At 37.9% G+C, this 25,442-nt stretch overlaps 1 long non-coding RNA gene across 1 annotated transcript in view; it reads right to left on the bottom strand.

Annotated features, from left to right (window-relative positions):
- The window catches only part of LOC128775526 (uncharacterized), a 66,848-nt gene extending 46,612 nt beyond the window's left edge, over window positions 1-20,236 (bottom strand). The window contains exon 1 of the long non-coding RNA XR_008420258.1: window positions 19,978-20,236. This is a non-coding gene — a long non-coding RNA (uncharacterized LOC128775526). The remainder of the gene's footprint in view (window positions 1-19,977) is intronic.
- Window positions 20,237-25,442: the final 5,206 nt, after the last annotated feature.

The following is a 25,442-nucleotide window of genomic DNA, read 5'->3' as shown; positions in this document are numbered from 1 at the left end:
TTCAGCCCATATAAAACTTGCTCCAAAAGAGTCCTAAAATACAACATTAGGATTCCTAGTGAATGGAAAGTTATTGACTCTAAGGGAATGATTTCTTGAGCCACTGGAAGGCTATTGAAAGATTTCCTTTGGTTTGTACAAAGTGGCTTGATCAAATTGGATTTTGATGTCAAATTGGATTTTGATGCCTAAATTCTTTCTGAAACCAGAAAAATAATTTCTTCTGAAGTTTCTGAGATCACATTGCAAAACATTCCATCTTGGAATCAGAAATGTGACAAAATAGTCTTTGTTTTACTCTAGGTAGACAATAAATACAATGCAGTGATTTAATATAATTGCATGAATTTCTTTCTCTTTTACTGATGTGACATAGGCATCATTTTTATCTATCATTGTGGCTGCTACTATATATATACTGATTTTGTACTCTTTAAGATAAACCAGTTGATATCATTTATATGATATACACATGCAAGACAAATTTGACACAAACACCAAATAACTACATACAATTTTCTATTGCAGGAGTCCATTTGGAGACCCAAATTTCTAATGAAGAACGTTAATCAATTTATAATCCTGATACATTGAAATTATAAAGGATCTCAGAGCCATCTAGACCATCTAGACCAATCTCATCATCTAAAAAATAAAGAAACTGAATCCCAGAAAGGACAAATGTTTTATATAGGGTTACAAAACTACTTAAAAGCATAACAGGAACAAAAACCCAGACCTCCTGACTCCACAGATGGTGCTCAAAACACTGGGCTGGTGATCCATTTAAAGTAGATAGACCACTCCAAGAAATAATAGATCCACTGAAAAACATCTTTATGTAAAGTATCAGGCAGCTCTGTAAGCAAATAGTAAGAATCTTAATAAAATCAGGATAAGATTAATGAAAATTAAGAAGCCAGCCTGATGAAGACAGGCAAAAATTATTAAACAGAGAGTTAACATATTTAATTTCTCCCACTTACTTTGTGTTGGCTTACTGGGGACTTTAACATTGCATGAGAGCTATATACAGATGTCTTGTATCTTTTATTCTAGTCTTGAAGGATCTGGAAAGGAACCACAAATGCCAAGAAGCAGGAGGAACAAAGGTAAATATAAATGGGCAACCATATTAATTTGAGAAATTTCAGGCAAGAGTCCATGCACCAAAATGAATTTGAGGACTAGGTGTTCTACAAACAGAAAGAATTTAGGCATCAAAATCCAATTCGATCAAATCATTCTTTCAAACCAAAGGAGATTGTTTGCAATGAGGTTGTCTGTCATTTCTGAGAGAAAGGTTTTATATTCAGACAAGATCCATAGATGAAATCATGCAAGTATGATGATGTTGTCGAAGGATATAGCTGTAAACTCAACGCATATACCACGGTAAAAATTTGTTTAATTTAAATATTGACAGACAGTTTAAAATGTGAATTGTAGTTTTAAAATTTTTAAATCCAGTGGGACTATGGCTGCAATAAAAGAAATTAAGCCTATGACTATCTGAATTCAGGCATCAGGTACCACCAGGAGAGAAACCCAACCTATAAGTTTCAGTCTCAGAGGTCAGTAACAAATTCCCCGGCCAAACTGATTGTGGGTGAACAACGTATATCCCTAAGAGAATCAATAAAACTTTTTCAGCATTGTAATGATCTGTATACATTTTAATCTCACAGTCACAACCTACAAAACCAAGACATACTGATACATGAAATTTTAAAGCTCAATATATGCTTTCTCTCAAGAAAGACAACACTAAGATTGTATCTGATACACCAAAATCTTGAAAATCAGACGTTAGCTATGAATATTAATTCCTATCTTCAGAGATCAACAATTCCTATGTTTTTAAACAATTTCTTACCTAAGAAATAATGTGTTCATTATAGAAAATTAGAAAATACATACATAAAGAAAAAGACAATAAAAATAAATTACAAGTGATACACAATGAATACAAGGCAAGGATGTCTGCTCCCTCTATCTCCATATAATATTATATCTGAGGTCCTAGCCAGTCTTGTGGTAAATCAAGAAAAAGAGAAGACATTCCAATTGGAAAGAAAGAAGTGAAACTTGGCTTACTCACGATGACATAATTTTATACACAGTAAATATTAATGAATCTACAAAATAAGCTATCAAAACTAATAAATATAACACAGTCAAAGGATACAAGGTAAATGTGAAAAAATCAATCATATTTCTATAAACCAACAATGTTTGTGTTCCAATAAACAATTGGAAATTTAAAAAATTGTAAATGCCATTGCAATAGTATTAACAAATGAAATACTGGGGATAAACTTAAAACACAAATACAAGATCTCCACACTGAAAACCCCAAACATTGCTGAGAAAATTAATGGAGACCTAAGTAAGCAGCGAAACGTACCATGTCCATGGAATGATTGATTCAAGGTTAAGATATCAGTTCTCCCCAAACCGATCTAGAGATTCGATGCAATTTCAATAAAAAGCCCATGAAGCTTTGTTTGTTTGTTTTTTTTAATTGACAAACTGACTCTAAAAATCATGTGGAAATGGAAGGGACCGAATATAGCAGAAACAATTTTGAATATGAAGAACAAACTTTGGAGATGTAAACTACCTGATTTTAAGACTTCTTATATAAGGCTACAATTGTCAAGACAGTGTGATAGTAGCATAAAAATAGATGTACCAAAAAATGGAACAAAATAGAGAATCCAAATATAGCTTCACATGTATCACTCAGTTTGGGGTCTTTAATGTTTTTCTTGGCGTGGATTGGTTTGGTTTTTGTTTTTTGGCTTTACAAAAAAAAAAAAAAAAGTTTCAGTAATCTCTCTGCCCAGTGTGGGGCTTAAACGCAAGACTCCAAGATCAAGAGTTGCATGCGTGTGGGTAAAGCCTACTTAAAAAAATAAAAAATAAAAAAGTTTTTGACTTAAAAAAAAAATTCCCCAAGGTAATCTGGGGAGGGGGAAAATGTGTTTTCAACAAATGTAACTGAACAACTGGATATCAGTATGGAAAAAAAGATAAACTTTGACCTCTGCTTCATAATGCATACAAAAATCAACTCCAAATGGATCATCAGCCTAAATATATACCTTAACACTATAAAATTTCTTTTAAAAAACAGGAAGAAGAAGAACCCTTTGAAGCTTTGAGGGAGGCAAAGATTTCATAAAGAGAACACACAAAAATGAATCATTTTTAAGGAGATGATTAATTGGACTTTAGAAAAATTTAAAACTTTTGCTCCTCAAAAAACACCACTAAGAAGGTGGAAATTCCTAGTCAAAGACCAAGAAGGATTTTTGCAATACAGATACTTGGCAAAGGACTTATATCCAGAATAATACAATACAACTCAATTGGAAGACAACCCATTATTAAAAAGTAATGTGAGCAAAAGATTTGTACACTTCACAAAAAAGACATGTATGGCTAATAAGTATATGGAAGGGTGTTCAACGTCTTTAGTCATCAGGGAAATACTAGTTAAATCAAGATATTCCACAAGCCCACTAAAATTGTTAACATTAAAACACTGATAGTATCAACTGTTGACATGAATGTAGAATAAATGAGAGTCATATATTCATTACTCATGGCGTGTAAAATGGTGCACTCATACTGAAGAATATTTTGACCCAGAAATTGCACTTAGATATTTACCAATGAAAATGTGTATTTATAAAAAGTCTTGACATAAATTCACAGAAGCTTTATTAATAATAGCCAATAAATGGAACAACCCAAATGTCCATCAAAAAATAGAAGGATTCCGGGAGGCGGGCCAGGGGGTGGCGGGGCCCTGGTGGCGGGGGAGGTCGCCCATGGAGGCCCCGGCCCCCCAGGGGGGGCGGTGGCAGCGGCAACTCCCGACGTGAGCTGGGCCCTTCCAAAAAAAAAATAAAAATACGAATAAAAAATAGAAGGATGAACAAAGGGTGGTATATGTATACAATGGGGTGCTGCCCAGCAATAAAAAGAAATGAACTACCGATACATAAAACAACATAACTAAAATCTCAAAATCATTATGCTAAGCCAAAGAAACAGAATCAAACAATATATACTGCAGGACTCTATTTATATAAAATTGTGGAATGTCTAAAACTTACCCATAGTGACTGGAAAAAAAGATAGTGGCTGCATGGGGTGAGGAGTCAGGTGTTTGACTGTGGAGAGCAGGAGGAAAATTTGGGGGGTGATGGAAATGTTCCATATTTGTATTATGGTAGTAGTTTTACACATCTGTCAAAACTGGAAAGCATAATAGAACTTCCACATTGACAAGCAAACAAAAAGGAGAGAAGGAAATTTTGGCAAGCCAACAAAAGTAGGGAAAAGGGGGAGGGAAAAATAAATAGCAAATATCAAGAAGGTATAAAATCAAGGATATCACATGACCTGTCCTAATTTTAAAGGTCATTCTGACCTCTGTTTTAAGAAGAGGCTGAGAAGATAGAAGGAAGTGTTCTTCTAAATATTCCCTCTACAAAGAAGTTTTCCTGGCTCCCTGACCTAAAACAGTCACACACATCCCATTTTTAATGATATACGATTATAATATATAGAAAAATGCAAAAATGAAGAGAAAAATGACTAGAATTAATGTGCTATTAGTAAGAGTCCTGGATACAAAAATCAATATATAAAAATCAATTTTGTTTCTATAGAATAGACAAATAATTATAAAATATTTTAAAACAGCACTTAGAATAGCATCAATATATCAAATACCTAGGAATCAATACATTATAAAATATTACTGAGAGAAATTAAATAAGACCTAAATAAAAGGAGGCATATAATCATTCTCATGAATTGGAAAATTCAGTGTTGTAAAGATGTCAACTCTAAAATTTATGGATTCAAAATTTGTCTATGGATGAAAATTTCTATGGCTTTTGATAGAAAGTGGCAATCTAAACTCCATATTAAAATGCAAAAATAAGCCAAGTAAAGAACAAAATAAGACGATTACTTAACTACATATACAAGTGTAGTAACTTCAACAGCTTGGTATTGCCTCAAGGATAGACAAGTTAGTAAATACACTATGAAAGAGTCCAGAAACAACCTTACACATATTTGATGATTTGATTTATGATGAAGATAACATTGCAGAAGAGGAAGGGAAAGGAGACTACTTCAATAAATGGCCAATTGGATATTCAATTCAAAAATAAATGAAACTAGATCTCTACTTCATATTATACAGAAAAATCAAGTTTAGGTGGATTGAAGACTTAAATGTGAAATGCCAAATAAAGTTCCTAGATGCAAATGTTGGCATATATCTTTAGGATCTTAAAGTAGTTTTAACTGAATATAAAAGTCCTAATGATAGGGAATGAGACTGACATATTTGATTACAGTGAAATTAAGAACCTCTACTGAAAGATTCAATATGAAAAAGTAAATAGGCAAGTGAGAGGATTGGAGAAGATATTTGCAACACTTATAACCAACAAAGGGCCCAAACACGGACTGAAAAGCTACTACAGATCATCTTTAAGGAGACAGCTCTACCAAAGCATAAGAGACTGTTAAAAACTGAGAACAAACTGAGGGTTGATGGGGGGTGGGAGGGAGGGCAGGGTGGGAGGGAGGGGAGGGTGGGTGATGGGTATTGAGGAGGGCACCTTTTGGGATGAGCACTGGGTGTTGTATGGAAACCAATTTGACAGTAAATTTCATATATTAAAAAAAAAAAAAAAAAAAAAAAAAGGAGACAGCTCTACACACTTGAATAGGATAACCAAAAGGTCCAGAAAGGATAACCAAATGGTCAATAAAGTTATGAAAACTGTCCGACATCAATAGTAATCAAGGAAACACAATCTAATATCATAAATAAGTATCACTAGAAACCCATGAGAATGACAGAAATTTAAAATCCTGATACTATCATGGTGATAATTCACTAACCTATGTATTTATGATTTGTATGTATAGTGTCCTTCTCAATAAAAGTTACAACTGTTAAAAAATAAACAGTTGGGGGATCAATATTAGAAAGTCATCTAAGAAAGCTAATAAAATATTCTGAAGATTGCCCAAATACCTAAACAATATTTATAAAAAGTAAGAGCTTTTGTCAAAAATTTAGTTCACCCAATATTAATTTAATGCAATTTCGGTTAGAATCCTAATTCTGATGATCCTGTTGAGGTTTTTTTGTGGGGAAGAAGATGGATAAAATTTTTTTAGGGTTCATAAGATAAAAGAAATGTCAATGATAAAAAAGAAGATTGTGAACAAAGAAAAACGGTAAGGGGCATATATACCTTATTAGATATTTATATTTACTATAAAGTCATTATAATCCCTGGCACTGACACAGAAATAGATAAATATATATGTGGAACAAAATAGAGTCCAGAAATAAATCCACAAAAGTGACATTTTAATTCAGTGGGAAATAATTGGTTTATTAATAAATGATCCTGGCATAATTGGTTATCTGTCTACAAGAAAACAAGCTAGATCTACCTCGTGCCATATGCCGAAATGAATTCCAGATGGATAAAATTTTAATGCAAAAATATTTTTGAAGTTTTTAAAAGTTAAGAAATTTTCAAAAACTGGAGGTAGGAAAAAACTTTCTATGCAAAACATAATTGTTTGAAGCGATAAATAAGAGACATATTTTGACTTCATAATATTAAAACATACATAGATGTCAAATCCACTGTAAACAAAGTCACAATAAAAAATGATAAACTAGGAAAACATTGGCAGTTCATACGACAAAGGACTACTATATCTAACAAGCAAAAAGAATGCCTCTAATTTGAAAAATAAAGAAGAATTGAAAGAAAAATGGACAGAAGCTATAAAAAGGCAACTTATAGAAGATGAAACCCAATTGGCCAATAAATGTGAAAAGATGCTCAGCTTCACAACTATCTAGAGAAGTAGAAACTAACATACAAAGTGGCATTTTTCACCCATATGGGCAAAAATAAGATGTATGGAATTTGGTGCTGATGAAGATGTGGGGAAAGGAGAATTCTCGCATTTTATTGCTGGGACTCAAGCTCCTGGTAAGCTAACGTTAAGAGGTTGAGCAATTGCTATAAACATTCAAAATACACATACCTTTTGACCAAACAATTTCACTTTAGAAAATCCATCCTACAGAGACAAAAGCACCGGTGTGTGATGATAAATACAAGGCTGATCACTGCAACAATTTTGTTGCAGTAGCAACAAAAAAGGAAAAATAAAAAACCCTGAAAATAAATGAATGTCATCAATACAGAAATAGGGAAATACATTGTGGGATATCCATTCTGCAGATGCGGCTTTTGAAAAAAAGGGAGAAGGGAAGAGGGGAGATGGGGGGGGGGGTTGGTTGCTAATCAATGGGTATAAAGTTGCAGTAAGATGCATAAATTCTAGAGAAGGGCTGTGCAACATTGTGCCTCTAGATAACATTGTATTGTAATCTAAAAATATGTTAAGAGGGTAGATCTCTTGTTAAGTGTGCTTACTACAATAAAATAAAATTTGTAAATGACGAAATGAAAAAAGACTTAGATCAGTATCTATGCACTTATTGGATATCGAAGATGCATTGCTGATTTGCATGTGATTAAGTATAGTATGACAACTTTTTGTTAGAGAACAAATGAGATCCTGTAGATGTGTATACATTTGTTTATGTGAGCACTGAGAAAGTCAGGGAACTTGACATGCATAGCAGTTTGAAACACTCCTCTCTTGGATTGTACATCACTCCTCTCTTGGATTGACTTTTGCCCTCTCTCCCCTAGCTTCCTTCTTAGCACCTTTTTCTCACTCATTCTTGAAATAAATCATTTCTGATCATCTCTTCTCATAGACATTTCTTTCCTGTGTGTTTATGGTCTTTAATTCACTTATTCATGGTCCCAAATCCCCACGAATTCAGAGAAATGTAGGAGACAGATAAGGAAATCAAAAAATTAAAATAGGCTGAGATAATCTCTTAATGTAACATACATTGAACTCCTAGAGAGAAGTACACAGAAGTACATTTGGAAACACCAGAAAGTTACCAACCACCTGGGGGTAAAGCCTTTGGAGCAGAAACCTGAAGAAAGAGAACTTGGCTTTGCCAGATGAACGCGGAAGAGGGCCGGCATTCCCGACATCGCAAACAGTGGGTGTATGTTGCCATTCATTGATTCTTTTTTTCCCCCCCCAGCAACATTCAGTTTTTGGATCAACCACATGAATTATAGAAGACTGCCTACTGGACTACACGTGTGCTAAAAATAAATTTCCTGTTCTGAAAATGTAGAGAAATAAAGACATTGCCAGGCTAGTAAGATAGGCCAATAAAAAAGTATCCGTTTGGAATTCAAATTCCGGAGGAGAAATAAGAATCTTGCAAATGCTATCCTCTTCTCCTCTAAGCTTCCGGCATTTATATTTTCACTCCTTCTACAAGACAAATGCAGTCCCCAGCCTCACAGAGCCATGCAGGCATGACGAGTGCAAACATAAAAACAGCACAGGGTGCTGTGGCAGGTGCATACACTTGTCAGCGTTTTGTTTGAGTAATTAATTATAAAATATTTTGTTATATACGTTGATTCACGTGGTTGGGGGGGTAGTTTTTCTTTAAGGTGAAAGGAAGATGTTTGAACTGGGGAGGGGAGTGGACGGAGGCACTGAAACATGCTACTTGCCAAGGGCAGTGTTGAAACAAAAAAGAACCTGGAAGAATCAGGGTGTAGCTCTACTGATTTCTCCTCTTCTTGTCACATGACCGCTACCCAACCGGGAACCGAAGACAGGGGAGAATGTGTCAGAATCGGGCAAACACGCCTCCTCTGCTCTCTGCCTGGATCCTCTTCCAGAACACGGAGGTATATTCGCTCAAAATGCGGAAGAGAATTTCGCCATCGCGAGAACTTGCCTTGTGTGTAGCAGAATTGTACACCTCTAGAGAGGATGAGTGGAAGCTGTCTTAGAAATATCTATCTCAGCTCTTTTTATAAAGTCAGAGCAGAGCAGTTGTAGATGTTCCAGACCTCACAGTCGTCTTTCCTCTCTCTAATTCCGCCTGCCTCAGACAAGTCCTTTGCATAAGAAGCAAGCAAATATTTCTTGAATTTCTGCAAGTATCAGTTAAGATCTTTTTGCAACTTTCTCCAGTAAGGATGCTTCTTTAAGTGTACAAAGGAAATTTGCCATTAAAAGAAACTGAAATGAATTATTTTTAGTGAAATAAATCTCCTTTCATCAATATGGGGTTTCAGTTTTTAAAGACTACTGTATTTTTCTGAGAAGGAAGTAGGGCATTATATTCTTAAACTGTAACAAGAAACAATTAATGCTCTAGCTCTTGTCACAATAGCTAGAGAAATTATTGCAATGATCCCATCAACTCCACCATTAAATAGTTACTGAGAAATGTCTTATGTTTCTATTCCACTCGATAATGTGCCCAAGTGTTTTTAAAAATAAAGGAGATCTCAAGATTGTCCAGTTAGAATAAGATCAGCACGTCAATTCGTCCCTCAGCCCCAGAAGTTCTGTTAATTCTGACTTGCCTTTTGCTCCTCTGCCTCCCTCCTGTAGACTTTTTTTTCCTGGCATTTTAATTTTTTTATTACACGTTTTTTATCAGCTGCAGGGCACCACCTGTTTCTAAGCACTTGGCATTCATGTCTAATAAATTATTCTATAAATACCTTGGAGCCTTTCTTTACAGTCCTTGTCAACCTTTCCCTACTACATTTCAATCTTCAGTGATTTGCAATCATACTTTAAATAAAAGAAAAAATATTCAGTTATGGTCTAGGAGAAGGCACAAAGTTTGTAAAGGAGGGTAAGTGAAATCGTGTCTATCTTAGAAAATGGACGCGACATACCACAGCATATTCTCTTCCTCCTTATCGTCATCCAATGTTGCTTTTCCTTTTAGCGCTCCCACACTCACACCAATGCAGCATTTCAGTTCAACAAATATTTCAGTGCCCAGTGTGTTGGAGGCACTGGAGCATCACAGACAAATGAAACGTGGCCCATGCGCCGGGAGCACACAGTCCCACGAGGAAGAGAGAGTGTCCAGTTACTATACTACAAGGTGATTAGTGCTATGTAATAGAGGTATTATCATGCAGTAGAAACTTTTAAGTTGTTCTTAAAATGGATATACGGAGTAAAGTGTATGAATTATGTGTACATGAGAAATTGGAATCCAAGAGGATGACTAACACAGGAAAACGTAGCTTAGAAGACTCCAGTTGTGGCTCTTTGGCCGCTGGAGACTAGCTTATTCTGGAATTAGGTCCTCTCTCCCTGAACATGGCAAAGTGTTTGGATTCTCTTTCAAATTCCAACCTATGCCTGCCCCTTCCACCAGCCAGGCACAGTCCACCTCACCTGGGGGCTCTGTGAGATATTTACACATATACCTAATCTAGTCTCCAACTTCTTTGCCTGTCCCAAGACTTCTTTCCCCCTGGCTATTCCCACCACAGAGTGTTTTGTTTTGTCTTGTTTCCATTTCCTACAGATTGTAATTCCTCACCCTCATCTATAAATAGTCATCTGGTGACTAGAACTAACTTTAGAATAAGGCACTAGAATCAATCACTGTTTTGGGAAGCCCCAAAGAATCTCTTGCTCCCATCGCAAACAATAACTGACATTAGCAGAGATAAGACATCAGCCATGAGAGATCACAAACTCAAGGATATGAAACCAGACAAAAGTAAAGATGAAAGAGATAATAAAAAGAGCCAAAGCCTATCAATGCAGGGCAGAAACAAGATTTTAAACAGAATAGCAAAATCTGACTGGGAAGATTTTCAGGGGGTTCTCCAAAGTCAACAGGTTGATTCCTTCCTTTTCTCCTGATTTGCAGTTTTTGTTTGGGATTTTTGTCTTGTTTTGTTTTGTTTTGTTTTGAATGCTTCCAATAGTTTCTTCCCACATCTTGATGGCCCAAGAGGAAAACTATAGTTTTCTCATCATCCAAATGCCACATTTAGCCACTTCAACCCACACTTAAAGCACCAAGAATTCAGTCTGGAGAACTGAGCGGCAAGAAAAAGGTAAGGGCTCTGGTTCATCTGGATTCAATCAGTCCCAATCTTCCAGTGAGCACTTAAAAAAAGGAGGCTTTTAAGCCTCAAAATACTTTGAAGAAATTCTTGTAGCTTCAAAGGAACCTTCCCAGAGCATATTTTCTAGCTTCTCTGTGATCTTTCGGCTAAAACTCTTGAGGTTTGGAACCTGCTGTCTACAGGTTCCCCCATTTAAGCCCAACCCGTGGGACACACAACCTGGACTCTTTCTGTGGAAGAAGCTGATTCTTTCCTGCTTGTTTTGGACTTCTGTCTGGCTACCTCCTGCCTTTCTTGAAACTATAACATCTTTGGGCAAAGAATCTCCACATGTTTTCTAAGCAAGGGCTTACACTTAGGTATTATCTAAGGGCAAGTTCCCCAGGGCTGCTTCTCACACAAGATCACACAAGTGTTTTCAAACATCATCTGGTCTCTCATTTAGTAATTCTTCATCGTGATAATATCTCTTGTGTAAACTTGTGCCATGAAAATGTTACTCCATGAATATTAAATAATAAATGTGGAAAGAGAAAACTCTTCAGCATTTCCTCAGAAAACCTTAACATCTTGAATAATTTCAATGTATTTACTTGAAAATGCTTCTTTGAATCCTATTCATTTCAGACAAAATATAGCCTGGTGTTGGCCCAAAAGTTTCTTGTAAATTATTTAGGATGCAGTGAGTTTCTTCATGGAGACAATCATTTAAAAGATGCTTATATGATGGGACCAATCCTCATTAGCACATCTGATTCCATTTGACACTAACCGTACCCCCCTTTGTAATAGATCTCCCCACACACTGGAGAATTCCAGAAGATATCACACACTCCGCCAAAATCTACTCCTCACACACAGCCTTCCTTGTTCTACCTCCAGAACTACATAAAAGGGAAGAATAAAACTAATGTTGGTCCAGCAACTACTAAGTGCTGCCATGGGGTAATGTATTAGGTCTTACTTAATTCCCTATCAACAAGATTGAAAATCCAGTCACAGGAAGTCTGATAGGAGCTATAATTATATAATCATATGTTAATGTTGCAATATTTCCAACTGCAGACCTACGGTATTGCTCTGTGCAGCAGGGGACCATGCTTGGTGATAGTGTAAAGAGGGAAAGAATGGTTTTTAAAGAAGAATGGGCAAACAGCTAAACAGGTAATGCCCTTACCGCCATATTGCTCTCATCCTGCATCTATCTTCATCAGAAGCATGGGCCTAATAATATTGGACCAAGAGGTTTGGAGTCAGAAATAGCTGTGCAAAATAGTTTTGCTAAGTATTAACACTGGCACTCGAACGCATCATGAAACCTAACTCCTACCACTGCCGTGAGGTTTCATGGTGACACATGAAAACCATGACTCGCAGGGCCCTAGGTGAAATAAGAACTTTAAAAAATCTGGCATTCTTCCCTGCCCCCCCCTTGATATTTCACATTATACATAGAATTTTAAAACACTTTTTAAAAAAATGAAATTCCAGGTTTCTGAACCACAGAAGAAACTGTCCAAAGCTAGGAGCATAATTGCTGCCATGTTGGGCAGCCTACACAGTAATTGGATCTTTCTGGTGTCTTAACTTCTTCCACCGTAAACAGTTTTCCCTGTCCAAAGAGCCATGGGAATGTGGGTCATCTCTACAGGATGGGTGTCTCGTGATCACTTAGCGCTGACCCCAACTTGCTTTGGAGTGGAATCCTGCATATGATGGCAAAGGCTGCATTCCTACAAAAGGACATATTTCTAAGCTGAGGCAGTATCATTTTTTAGAAATAAACATCTATTATTTCCCTTTATCTTCTTGTTTAGTAGGTGTCCCTTTGTTCAGAGTGACCTGGCAAAGTGTGACTAACAGGAACTTCCAGCAAATTTTTAAAAATCCATTCGAAAGTCTCAGTTGAGGGAGGGGAAAATGGAGAGCCTAAGAACATTTGAGAAAATGCCAGGGGCTTGTTCAGAACTTGCTTATTAAACCTCAGACCTAGTTAGTAAGTTCTTCTCTTTTAGGTGAATAAGGAATGATCTCGAAGGTGCCTTCTAGCTCTAAATTTCTATGATTTAAAGTGAGCAGGTTTCCTTAAGAGAGCAAGCTTTTTAATGATATGAGCGGTAGATCTGAACCCTTAAGCTCTTCTTCAGAAATTCATTTCAAGGGACTGATTTCTGCTTTCAGTATTCATCAAAGCCCAAGCCTGTACTTACTCCATGGAGGCGAACTTCTTTAGAGGAGCGCGTCTTTATGTGATGTGCCCTGCCAAAGCAGCATGCATTTTTAACCTAGGTTGCACAGGATTGGGGGAAGTCCACAGAATGTTTGGAGCTGATGAAACATTCTCTAACCTCTTCGCTCCAGCCTGGGAGCGAGGAACGAAATACAATGTTCTGTGAATTTTAGTTTTCATCTTAATTAAAATTCTTATTTTCCCTCAGTCTAAATTCTTAATCTCGGTTCATCTTCAATTCTGTCCAACACAGACTCCTGAGCTGCTGGAGACAACCCAATACACACAAAAATTACCATTCAGGTCTGGACAGTCTTCTCTAAGAGGCCCATTTAAAAGGAAGAGACTAAGCTGAGGGACGCTAAGAACAGCTAACGTGCCCTGCATTCAGCTGAGGCCTTACATCAATTCATTCCATCTTTGTCATTACCCTATGAGGTAGGAACAATATATTATAACTAGGGAAAATGGAAGTATAATAAGTTTCCCAAAGGTACATAGATATTAAGTGATAGAGACGGGTTACAAATCCAGGGGCCAAGCACTGTGTTACAAGGGGTTCGTGTGAGAGATTTCCTCGGATTGATCCTCACAGATTCTATTCATTTTTGGACAATCATTTTTGGAGGGGTGGGATGGGATGGTGGAGGAGGCAGTGGATGCCAGGGCAGCGCATGCCGGCTCACAAACCGACCACCACCCCCACTCCCCACCCCACAGAGCTGCTTGTTGACCACAGTGGCACCCTGCTGGATGGAAACCAGGGATCAGTATTTTTTTCAAATGTTTATTTATTTTTGAGGGAGAGAGACAGAGTGTGTGTGAGCAGGGGAGGGGCAGAGAGAGAGGGAGACACAGAATCCAAAGCAGGCTCCAGGCTCCGAGCTGTCCGCACAGAGCCCGATGCGGGGGCTCGAACCCACAAACCATGAGATCATGACCTGAGCCGAAGTCAGCGGCTTAGCCGACTGAGCCACCCAGGTGCCCCCAGGGATCAGTATTTTTTTTTTAAACTCTTCTGATAATTTTTACATGCAGGCGGGGTTGAAAACTACTCCTCACAGACTGTTAACTCTAGTTTCTGCGAGGAGTGAAATCAGAGAGAGAAGGCACTTTTCACTACATGATGTGTCTGAGAAAGCATGCATTTTATAAAATGAGTCACAAAATTTAAAGAAACCAATAAGGAAATAGCATTTTCAAGTCTGCTTCTGTCTTTTAGTCGCAGACATAGAAATAGCAGTCAGCGTCATGCTTTGGTCTTGGTAACGGGATGAAGACAGCAGGTAACGAAGAAAGGTTACCACTGCCTACCCAGGAAAGTCAAGAGCAGTGAGGCAGTGCTGTGAATGGCCAAGAGCAGATTCTCAGCAGACGGAGCACGGTTCCAGGGAAGAGACACGGGGTGTTGCCAGGTAGGAAGGGAAGATCAAGGAAACTAAGCAGAGAGGTCTGACACCAAAGAACTGGAGTCCAGTTCCGATGCCTGGGCTTGAAACACAAGAGAAGAGTTCGTACCTGACAAGATTGGCAAGAACCAGGGTAAACTTCGGTCACAGAGGAACTTGGTTCCTAGGCAGGACACCCAGTTATAAAAACAGTATGGAGAAGTGACACTGGGGCACGGTTCCTGAAAGACCGGTTAACTAGGCCAAGGTTCTGAGAGGACTGGAAATAAAGCCGGCCTGACTATGAGCCCCTACCTGAACTTGCTAAATGCCCAGGGCCTTGGCCATGTTTTTGCCACATCCATAGAAACCAAAGCGAACTGCCTCCTGGAACTGAAATTCTGCAGGGCAGTGAGCCAACAAATTTGATATATACAATGTCACTTCAGTGACACTCTGTGAATTATAGTTTTCCTTGCTATGCAACTTCACTTCCATAGGCTGAAAATAAATAAATAATAAAACCAGATGCCACTGCGATTGATCCACATAATGAGGTCACTCCATCCCCTTTACAAAATTGCTTAGGTAGCACAAATTCTTCATCTAGGTCTAGCCTCGTGATTTTTAGCAAAACACCAAATAGTGTAGTAAAAGTGAATAATAAGTAGAAAGAGTAGGTATCAACAGAGCAGCACAGATGTGAAACATTAGGGATGTGTGTCATAAAAAAGCCAAAATATAGAGCAGAAGACATGGCCTCATTATGTTCACATAATGATGAAGTTATCCTTACCTTTCAAGCAACACAAGAGAGGAAAACTTTGAGAATGAAAAATGGCTCCAAGGGCTGCCACTAAGAAATATGCAGGTGTCATACCGCATACCTTAACGTTACACAGTTATGTATGTTGATTATTTCTCAATAAAACTGGAAAAAAAGAAATACATGGACAGACAAGAAATCTATTGGCACAATTTTCTCAGCAACTTCATTCAGATGCATTCTTTGAAAACAGTATCATCCTTTCACTGTGACCCATTTGTTTACAGGTGATGATGATAGATCACACACGTACATTGCTGTCCACAAAACCTCAAATTCTTCGAGGTCTTGGGGCAGAAACTCTAGTGGTGCCTAACACATAATAGATATTCAATAGATATTTATTGAATTGAAAGGAAGGTATAAAATGGTCTCAGTATTGCCTATCACTGGGGCAGTTCTGAGGTGGCAAGGGTAGATGTTCCAGAAGGAATTTAGGTGATCCACCAGAATGCATTCCTGATGAAGGCTTTTTAGTCACTAACTGGAGTAAAATAGGGGTTTTATTGGTTACATTTACTAGGATGATACATGCTACAGACATTTAGCCTTTTTTTTTGAGAGAGAGAGAGAGAGAGCACGCAAACAGGAGAGAGAGGCAGAGAGAGAGAGAGAGGCAGAGAGAGAGAGAGGCAGAGAGAGAGAGAGAGAGAGAGAGAGAGAGAGAGAGAGAGAGAGAGAGAGACTCTCAAGCAGGCTCCAAGCTCAGTGTGTAGACCAATGAGGGGCTCGATCCCACAACCCCAGGATCACGACCCTGGGATCATGACCTGAGCCAAGAGTCAGTCGCCCGACTGACTGAGCCCTTACAGTATTTTAAATATTAGAATTACATCATACCACATATGGGAATGCATGGACTCATTTCCTTATCTATCTCTTTAATGGCATATTTATCTAAAATCCACTTTTATCATAATTTATCATTTTATCTATGCTAGTTTAGTGTAATTCCTCCTGACATTTTTTTTTCTATCCCTTTAGTTTTCTATTTTGACAAACTAAACTTCAAAAACCTCTTTAGCCAACCTGGAGACATTCCATTTTAATTTGTTTTGAAAAAGAATTCAATAGGTTAACAGCACTTTCTATATGTTAGCATGTTCTCAGCCTCTTTGACATTCTGTCATCCTTTCTAAGTTATCTTTTCCTATTTTGCTCATATTAAGGATTTGTGTTTGTCTAATTTGTTTAAGACAACTTTCATTTTGTTTAAATTTTTGTTGAGCATTTAGTTCTGTGGCTATGCCAAGATGCTCAGCCTTGGAAACTTCGAAGATACACAGCCAAAGAGGCATGAATCACTTCTTTTCACCTAATAGTCTCGAATTTGTTGGTGAGTAAACTCCACTGGAAATAGATGCTTTGGCAAGGAACTCAAGTTGTTAGACAGTGAGGCAGAGGCAGAAAAGAAGAGTTATCTGAGGTATTCTGCCCAAGGCTCTCCACTCACCCCACTCTCCACCCCAGAGAAGGTGTCCATTCTATAGGAAGCCAGGGGCAACTCAGACCTCTTTTAAGGACATCACCATGTGCAATAATTTCCTGACTGCTGTCACAAAGTGGCACGCATTTGGTGGTCTAAACAACACTTACTTATTCTCACAACTGCAGGCACCAAAAGTCCAAAATGGTTTCACTAAACTGAGACCAGGTATAGGCAGGCCCATGCTCTAGAGGAAAATCCATTCCTTTGTCTTTCCCAGTTTCTAGAGCTGCATTCCTTGCATTGTGGCTCTGGCTCCATCTTGCTTCTTCAAAACCATCATCATAGAATCTTACTCCGGTGGTGATTACTTTCTTTGTATCAAAGCTCCCTTTGCCTCCCTTTTTGTAAAGACATGCGTGATTGCATTTAAATGCCCCCTACATAATCCAGAATAACTGTATCAAAATCCTTAATTTAATCATATCTGAAAAATCTCTTTTATCGTAGAAGAAAATATTCACAGCTTCCAGGGATTAGGATCTGGATATACTCTGGAGCCATTATTCAACATATCATAGTGTGTTATCTTTTCCATATTTCAACTTGTTGTACTAACCTTACGTTTGTGTATGTTTTTAAACCTTTGTACCTCAATAATAAAACTTTGTTTTCCTCATTTATTATATATTTTCATTCGTTCACTCGTTCCATTTAAAGTGAAGGACCTACTTTTCTCCAGACAAAGCAATAAGCAAACCAGACAGATATGGCACAAATGTTGAAGTGATTAGATGGGAAATTTAAGATAACTATGACTAATATATGAAAAGCTCTGGGGCGCCTGGGTGGCGCAGTCGGTTAAGCGTCCGACTTCAGCCAGGTCACGATCTCGCGGTCCGTGAGTTCGAGCCCCGCGTCAGGCTCTGGGCTGATGGCTCGGAGCCTGGAGCCTGTTTCCGATTCTGTGTCTCCCTCTCTCTCTGCCCCTCCCCCGTTCATGCTGTGTCTCTCTCTGTCCCAAAAATAAATAAAAAACGTTGAAAAAAAAAAATTTAAAAAAAAAAAAAAAAGAAAAGCTCTAATAGAACAAGTAGGCAACGTGTGAAAATAAATGGGTAAGGTGGGGAGAAAGAAACTATATGAAATAATTAAAGAGAAAGACTATAAATCAAAAACACTAGCAGAAATGAAGAATGTCTTTGATGGGCTCATTAGTAGGCTGGAACACAGTAAGGAAAGAATCAGTGAGCTTGCATATAGGTCAATAGAAACTTCCTGAAGTGAAATCAAAGAAAAATGAGAATTTTAAAAAATAGAGCAGAACATTCGAGGACTGTGTAACAATATAAAAGATATAAATATACTTATTTGGAATATCAGAAGGAAATGAGAGAAAGAATGAGGCAGAAGAAATATTTTAAGTAATATTGACCAAGAAATTCCAACGTTAATGATGGACACCAAACCACAAATCCAGGAAACTCAGAGAACACTAAATAGGATTATTTTAAAAATCATCTTAAACCTACGCATATTCTTCAAACTGCAGAAAATTAGACACAAGAAAAAATCTTGAAAGAAGCCACCTTACTTCTAGAGACACAAGCATAAGAATGTACTTTGTGCTAGAAACCATGCAAGCAAGAAGAGAATGGAGCAAAACAGGTAAAGTATTGAAAAGGACCCCCCCAACCTAGAATTCTCTATATAGCAAAATTATCTTTAAAAAGTGAAAGAGAAATAAAGACTTTCCACAATTTTCTTTTCAGACAAATAAAAGCATGGAATTTATCATCAGCAGAAGTGCTGGCAGAAGGAAAAGGATATGGTCAGAAAACTCAGTCTACATTAGGAAAGGAAGAGTATCAGAGAAAGAACAAATGAAGGCGTGAAGGTCAGTTTTATGTGTCCACTTGGCTGAGCCACAGTCTTCATTTAGCCAATCAAGCACTAATCTAGGTGTTGCTATGATGGTATTTTGTAGATTTGATTAAAGTCCATAATCAGCTGGCTCTAAGTAAGTGAGATTATCCTAGATAATCTGAGTGGATTGATCCAGTCCGTTCACTTCACATGTGGACGGTCACTGCAGTTTTATTAGCCCAAAAGTTCCAGCCTGCCCTTCCTAACAGCCTGCCTTTCCTGACAGCCTGCCCTATGGACTCCTGACTTGCCCAGCCAGTATGAAATACATATATTATATATGTATGTACATATATGTGCATATAAATCACTGGAATTTTAATTTGAATGTCTTTGTAAGTGAAAGTGATTCTTTTCTCATATGTTCAACTCTTGTTTTACAAAGCTAGCTTTTCTTTGAAAATTAGTTCTTTGTGAGCAGAAAGAGGGGAAAAGGAAGGATGGAAGAAAGGAGGCAAGAAGGAAAGAAGGAAGACAGGGATAAGGAACACTGAAACAGAGAGAGGATTTCTCATTTTCACATGTTTAATTCATTTTATTTATTTTATTCCTAAATTTGCTTTAAAATTTTGTCTGGTTTCTAAAACTTTTACTTTTAGTCTTTGTAGTTTTTAATTTTTGTTTAATGTTTATTTATTTGACAGAGAGAGAGAGAGCTCAAGCAGCATAGGGGCAGAGGCAGGGTGGGGGTCGGGAGGGGGGGAGGTACAGAGGATCCAAAATGGGCTCTGTGCTGACAGCAGAGAGACTGACGCAGGGCTCAAACTCACAAACCTGAGATCGTGACCTGAGCCAGTCAGACACTTAAAGGACTGAGCCACCCAGGTGCCCCCTTTTTTCTTTAAAATTTTTAATGTTTATTTAAATGACCATTCTTAGCCTTTTATCTGCCCCCCCCCCACCCCGAATTCCATTTGCATTTCCTCTTCGTTTATACAAACTTAATCCATTGACTGTGTTTCTGAGGAAGCCTGTTCTCACTGCAAGGGGAAAAGCCAGCAAACATAAGAGGTGGGGAAATGACCCTGCTGCCTGTATTATCTGCTGCTGCATAATAATCTCCCCAAAATGTAGAGGCTCAAACAACAATAGGTATTTCTTACCTCTCCTGATTTCTGTGGGTCAGGAATTCATACAAGATGCCTGAGAGCAGCTTGCCTCTACTGCAATATGTCTGGGGCCTCAGCTGGAAGATTTACAGGCTGGCACCTGGAATCATCTGAAGGCTTTTTCACTCACAAGTCTGGCATTTGATTTCAGGTGTCAGCTGAGGCCTGAGCTAGGGCAATTGGCCGGGACACGTACACATGGCCACATCATGCGGCCTGGGCTTCTGCACACCATGGTGGCTGAGTTCTAAAAGAGAGCAAGCTGAGAGAGAGAGAGAGCGAAAGAGAGCAAGGTAGAATCATACTCCCTAATTATAACCTAGACTGGAAAGTCACGCAGCATCCCTTCTGCCACATTCCATCGGTCAAGGCAGATGCAAACACGTGTCTAGTTTTAATGCAGAAAGAATATTGTTCGTGTCACATTCTCTGAAGAGCATATGGAATGGGATATATATTGGTGAACCCATATTTAGAAAATATAATTTTCTAGAGTGCCAGATGCATCTGAAACAATCCTTCAAGTTCTTCCTAAATGAAACTTCACACCTACCAAGTTTGGCTACAGAAATAAATAAATAAATAAATAAATAAATAAATAAATAAATAAATAAATGAATGAATGCAGGAACCAATGAAGGACTGAATGAATTACTTCACCTAGTTAACTTAGAATGATTTGCAGCAATACATTTCTCTGCCTTCCATTTGATTCACTGAAGATCGTTTCTCTCAGATATTGTCAACCACTCACACATTCTACAAATATTTTATAGAGTGCCTGTCATGTCTCAGTCACTGTGCTAGGATCTGGAGAAATAATGATAACATTATAGAATCTCTGCCCTTAATAAGCTACAGTTTTGTGGACAGTACAGAGAATACATTAGAAATTACAATCAAATGTGTTTTGTATGAGAACAATGGTAAGTACAGGGTTATATGGAAGAACCTGGGAGACACTCATTACCTAAGCCTAGGAATTGAGAACAACTTCCCAAGGGAAGCAGTATCTGACCTAGAAAGAATGAATAAGAAGGAGTTGGCCGGGAAATATGTATCCAAGATGCAGGAAGGAGGGGGGCAGAATTATTCAAAAATGAAGGAAGAGCATGTCCACAGTTCCAGAGGCAAGAGAAAGTATGTCTCAGTCATAAACGAGTAAATAAATAGTTTATTATGGCTAGAATGTTTGTTTGGAAAATAGTCATTGAGATAGTTGGAGGCTAAATTGTTAAGAGCTAGAGAAGGAATGTATTGTAAGTCATATTAAGGAAATTGGGTGTACCCCTTCAGTCAGATGTTTTAACCCCCAGCTGTTCTACCCAGGGGCAAAGCAGTTGGGGCTACACTCCCTAGTACAAAGGCTCCTTCAGGCTCTACTCTATCTTCTACTGAATGCTTATAAACCACATAAGTAGATGTGCTAGGTTTACAGGTTTAGTATGCCTAAACCTGTGCCTAGTGTATGTATCCTGTTGCAATAAATATTTGTTGAATAAATAAATTTCTTTTACCTTATCTTTGTCTTATGACTTCATACATGGAAACTCCCCTCCCCAATCCCTGACTATTCACGTTGGATGAAAACACCAGTAGACAGTCTTGCTGTCAGTCAGCCTTCGCCTTGGATATCGCCTTTTGATTCATGCTCACCTCCATAAACTGATCCTGAAAAAGAGACCTGCCCTCCTAGACTTCCCAGCCACTATGCCAAGCCAGGCCAGCAACCAGAGCTACTGCTCCTCGGAAAGTTCTGCCAAGCATTTATAGGGAATGGAGCCCTTGAAAATCCATGGCCTCCAACATCTTCAAAATTTATCAGAAGCCATGGCAATAGACCTGGGAGTCGGTTATGCCCAGGGAATGACAAAGCTCACACAAATACACTGGCCTCCCTCGATAGGAAACCAAGTAGTGCTGAACCTCCTGATGTACATGCATGCAAGATGGCTCAACAGAAGGGCTACAACCATATCACCGGGCTTATTGCATCAGCCTTGACCTATGAGGCTCATCTAGGGTTTGGTTCATTTATCTGTCCCCTATGTCAACAGTATTATTGAAAACATTATGGAAACTCCAATAACAACCACCTGGTTCTCTTTTTTCTGTTTCATTCATCACACTGCCTGGAATTAGAGCATTTTATAACAGCAGGGAATTGCAAGTTCAGAGTTTCTTTGGACCGCTTCCACAAGTGATTTAATGAGATCATGGAAGCAAGGACTGCCAACATATTGGCTGGTTAGATTTTAATGACCCGAGTTCTGGCCATGAAAACTGGCAAAGGAAAAAATTTTAAGAAAATATTTATCTCTGTTAGGAATATGATAAATCACACTGTGGAAGTTAGGATCCTGATTTTTACCTGGGAAATTCCTTCCTGGCAGCAATGTAAACCAAGACTACTTGCTTCAAAGTGTGTTAAGTCCTTGGCTCTATATGTCTGGGTCTGGCTATGTTCCTTCCTCATAAGTGACCTTACCTAACATGCTCAAGTTGGATAAAACATTCACCAATAATGCCCTGTATGATAGAATTTCAACATGTAAAAAACACATAAGGATATTATTTTGCAAGATATATAATGCACGTATATCTACTTACAAGTGAAGTCAGATACTGACAATAACTCAGAAACATGACCTGCTCACAAGACTGATTTGTTATACTGATAAAATAGGGTGGAAATCTATCCTGTTAAAAGTACAAATGCCAGAATGCCAGAAATACTGCCAGTATTTATCTATCTATCATCTATCTATCTATCTATCTATCTATCTATCTATTTGCCTTCCATGGACTAAGAGGGGGGCCCAAGAGCATATTTTTTGAGCCAAATACAGTGGCCCAAGGTGCCCTCTGCTACACTAAGGTTCTGATAGAAATCCTGGAATTTCCTAGCACCTAGACAGTAGGTCAGTGTAAGAAAACACACAGGGTTGGAAACTGCAGCTTTGGGTTGGTTAGATACTTTCTTCTAAAGGTTTCTCTTCATGTTCTAGTTCTCATTCAACTCTGGTGTTAGTTCATCAAAAATATAAAATATTATTCATCTGAAAGGCAATTCCTTCATAGTAGCTACTTTTCTCATCTTCCCCATTTGTAGATGTCTTAATGGTCCTCTCATTTTTGTTTAATATAAAATGTGTATGTTAGATCCATACATAGGGAGAAGCCTTCCCTTGATAGCCTCAGTTTTCCAACTGTTAGTGTCTTATAAGGTCACTGTCCCAAATATTTGTCTCCACCTTTAGGAACTCAACTGGTCTCAGAGAAATAATTGGGTCAGCAAAGTTTATCCTTAGTATCCACCTCGCCCACTATACACACCTTCTCTCCTCCAGAGGAGCGCCATTCCAGACATGGGGAAATCAGCCCCCTCACCAAGCCTCTCCCAGCCTCTCAGCCACAACTCGTTTGTCCTTGTTCATTTCTCCAAATCCCTGACCTGCCTTCAGGTAACAAGGGAAAGGGGAAAGGGTGGGCAATGGGGTAGGAGGTAGAAAGTGTGCTGAATATGTTGCCCTACTCTTTGGACATACTTGTATTTCATTGAGGCATTTTAGAGAAAGATTTGTCCCAAAGAAGTAATAACAACAGTGGCAATTTTAGGCATGCCAGCAGTATGTTACTGAGAGCGATGGTCGATGATGGGGAGAGACACTGTTTGGACAAGAGAACTTTTCTGCACCTCACAAATCCTATTACAGGTCTCAAGAGTAGCCTCTCAATTGCGGAGGGTCAGGTATGACTTCTCCAATATTCCCAAGCCTTGCTGGGGCCTCTTCTCCGTGCTCTCATACCATCCTGTGTGTGTTCCGATCAGAGCACATACTATTTATATATATATATATATATATATATATACACACACACACACACACAAATATACGTATATATATATATATATATTATATATATATATATTATATATATATATATTATATATATATATATTATATATATATATATATTATATATATATATATATATATATATAAAACGTATTTCTATGTGTATGTTGGTCTCCCCCGAGGCCAAAGTAACTTGGCCAAGAGTAACAGCCAGTAGATAATGGAGATAGGATTTGAACCTGGGCCTCTGTGATATCAGAGCCCATGATCTTTTGAATTTTATTTTGCATCTTCTTATCTGAAAATGCATACCCAAAAAAATTGATAAAAGGGTAGATCTTAAATGTTCTTACCACACACAAAAAAAATATTATAATTATATTAGGTGATGAATGAATGATCTCACCATCACACTGTGAACCTTATTGTACATAATGTCATGTATGTCATGTTTTCAATAAAGTTGAAAAAAGTTCTAATTTTAAAAATCCCCTATACAGTCTTGATGTGCAGTAGGAAGAATGAATGTGGAAAGATTTCTAGATGAGAAGCAGCAGGTGGTACAGGAAAGTGTAGTGAGCTCTACCATTAACTTACATAAGTCACTTTGCTTCCTCTGAGTCTCAGCTTCATTTCTGTCAAATGAAGAGAGTGATTGGTCCTTTAATCGGAAACCCTAGTGTTGAGGGGCACCTGGGTGGCTCAGCTGGTTAAGTGTTCCACTCATGATTTCTGCTCAAGTCATGATGTCACGGTTCATGAGTTTGAGCCCCACATCCGGCTCTGCACTGATAGTGCGAATCCCGCTTGGGATTTCTCTCTCTCTCTCTCTCTCTCTCTCTCTCTCTCTCTCTCTCTTTGTCTCAAAAATAAACTTAAAAAAAAAAGAAAAGAAAAGAAACCCTAGTGTGAATAATTTGCTGCTAGCCCTATAACTTTAAATCCAGCACACATATTTTTTTCCTCACAAGGAACATGTTTCTTTAGAAGAGTCCAATTGTAGAACTATAGAAAGAGAGAAATATTCTACTTGCTCAGCATATCAGTTTTTACAAAAATAAGAGACTCAGAAAACACTAAAGCTTAATAAAGTATTTTAAATACCTAAAGTGAAAATAATATGTATATGCTAAAACCCTGAAAGCCAAGAATGAACTTCCTCTGATAAGTGACAGCCCCAGAAAAGGGTGATAGATTACATCTTTGCCTGTTTGGATTTCCATTTATATTCTATTCAGTGCTGTAAGATTTAGGACATCATGAAAATGTTGCAGCTCTTAGGAAAGAAAAAAAGAAAAGGAATAATAAAGTTAATCCTTGGATTAAATGAAAAAAAAATTAAAGGAAGATGAAGAATCTCAGAATATAATGAAAACAGATACCTTCTAAGATATCTTCTTCCTAAGGGTAAGTGGGTAAGTGCAAGCTTAATAAGAAGAAAGATAAATTTATAGTAGATTTACCACATTGCTGCAGCATACAACTAAACACCAGGGCTTCACGCTATAGATTTAAATACATAATTGTTTCATAGTCCTGCTAAGTCAATTCAAACCTATAATTGTTTAAGTTCCTATTGTAAGCAAAGTTTTGCACTCT

The sequence above is a fragment of the Panthera pardus genome, unplaced genomic scaffold (assembly GCF_024362965.1).
Source record: "Panthera pardus isolate Hobbes unplaced genomic scaffold, ASM2436296v1 HiC_scaffold_1, whole genome shotgun sequence".
Taxonomy (NCBI): Eukaryota; Metazoa; Chordata; class Mammalia; order Carnivora; family Felidae; genus Panthera; species Panthera pardus.
This window is presented reverse-complemented; position numbering and strand designations above follow the sequence as displayed.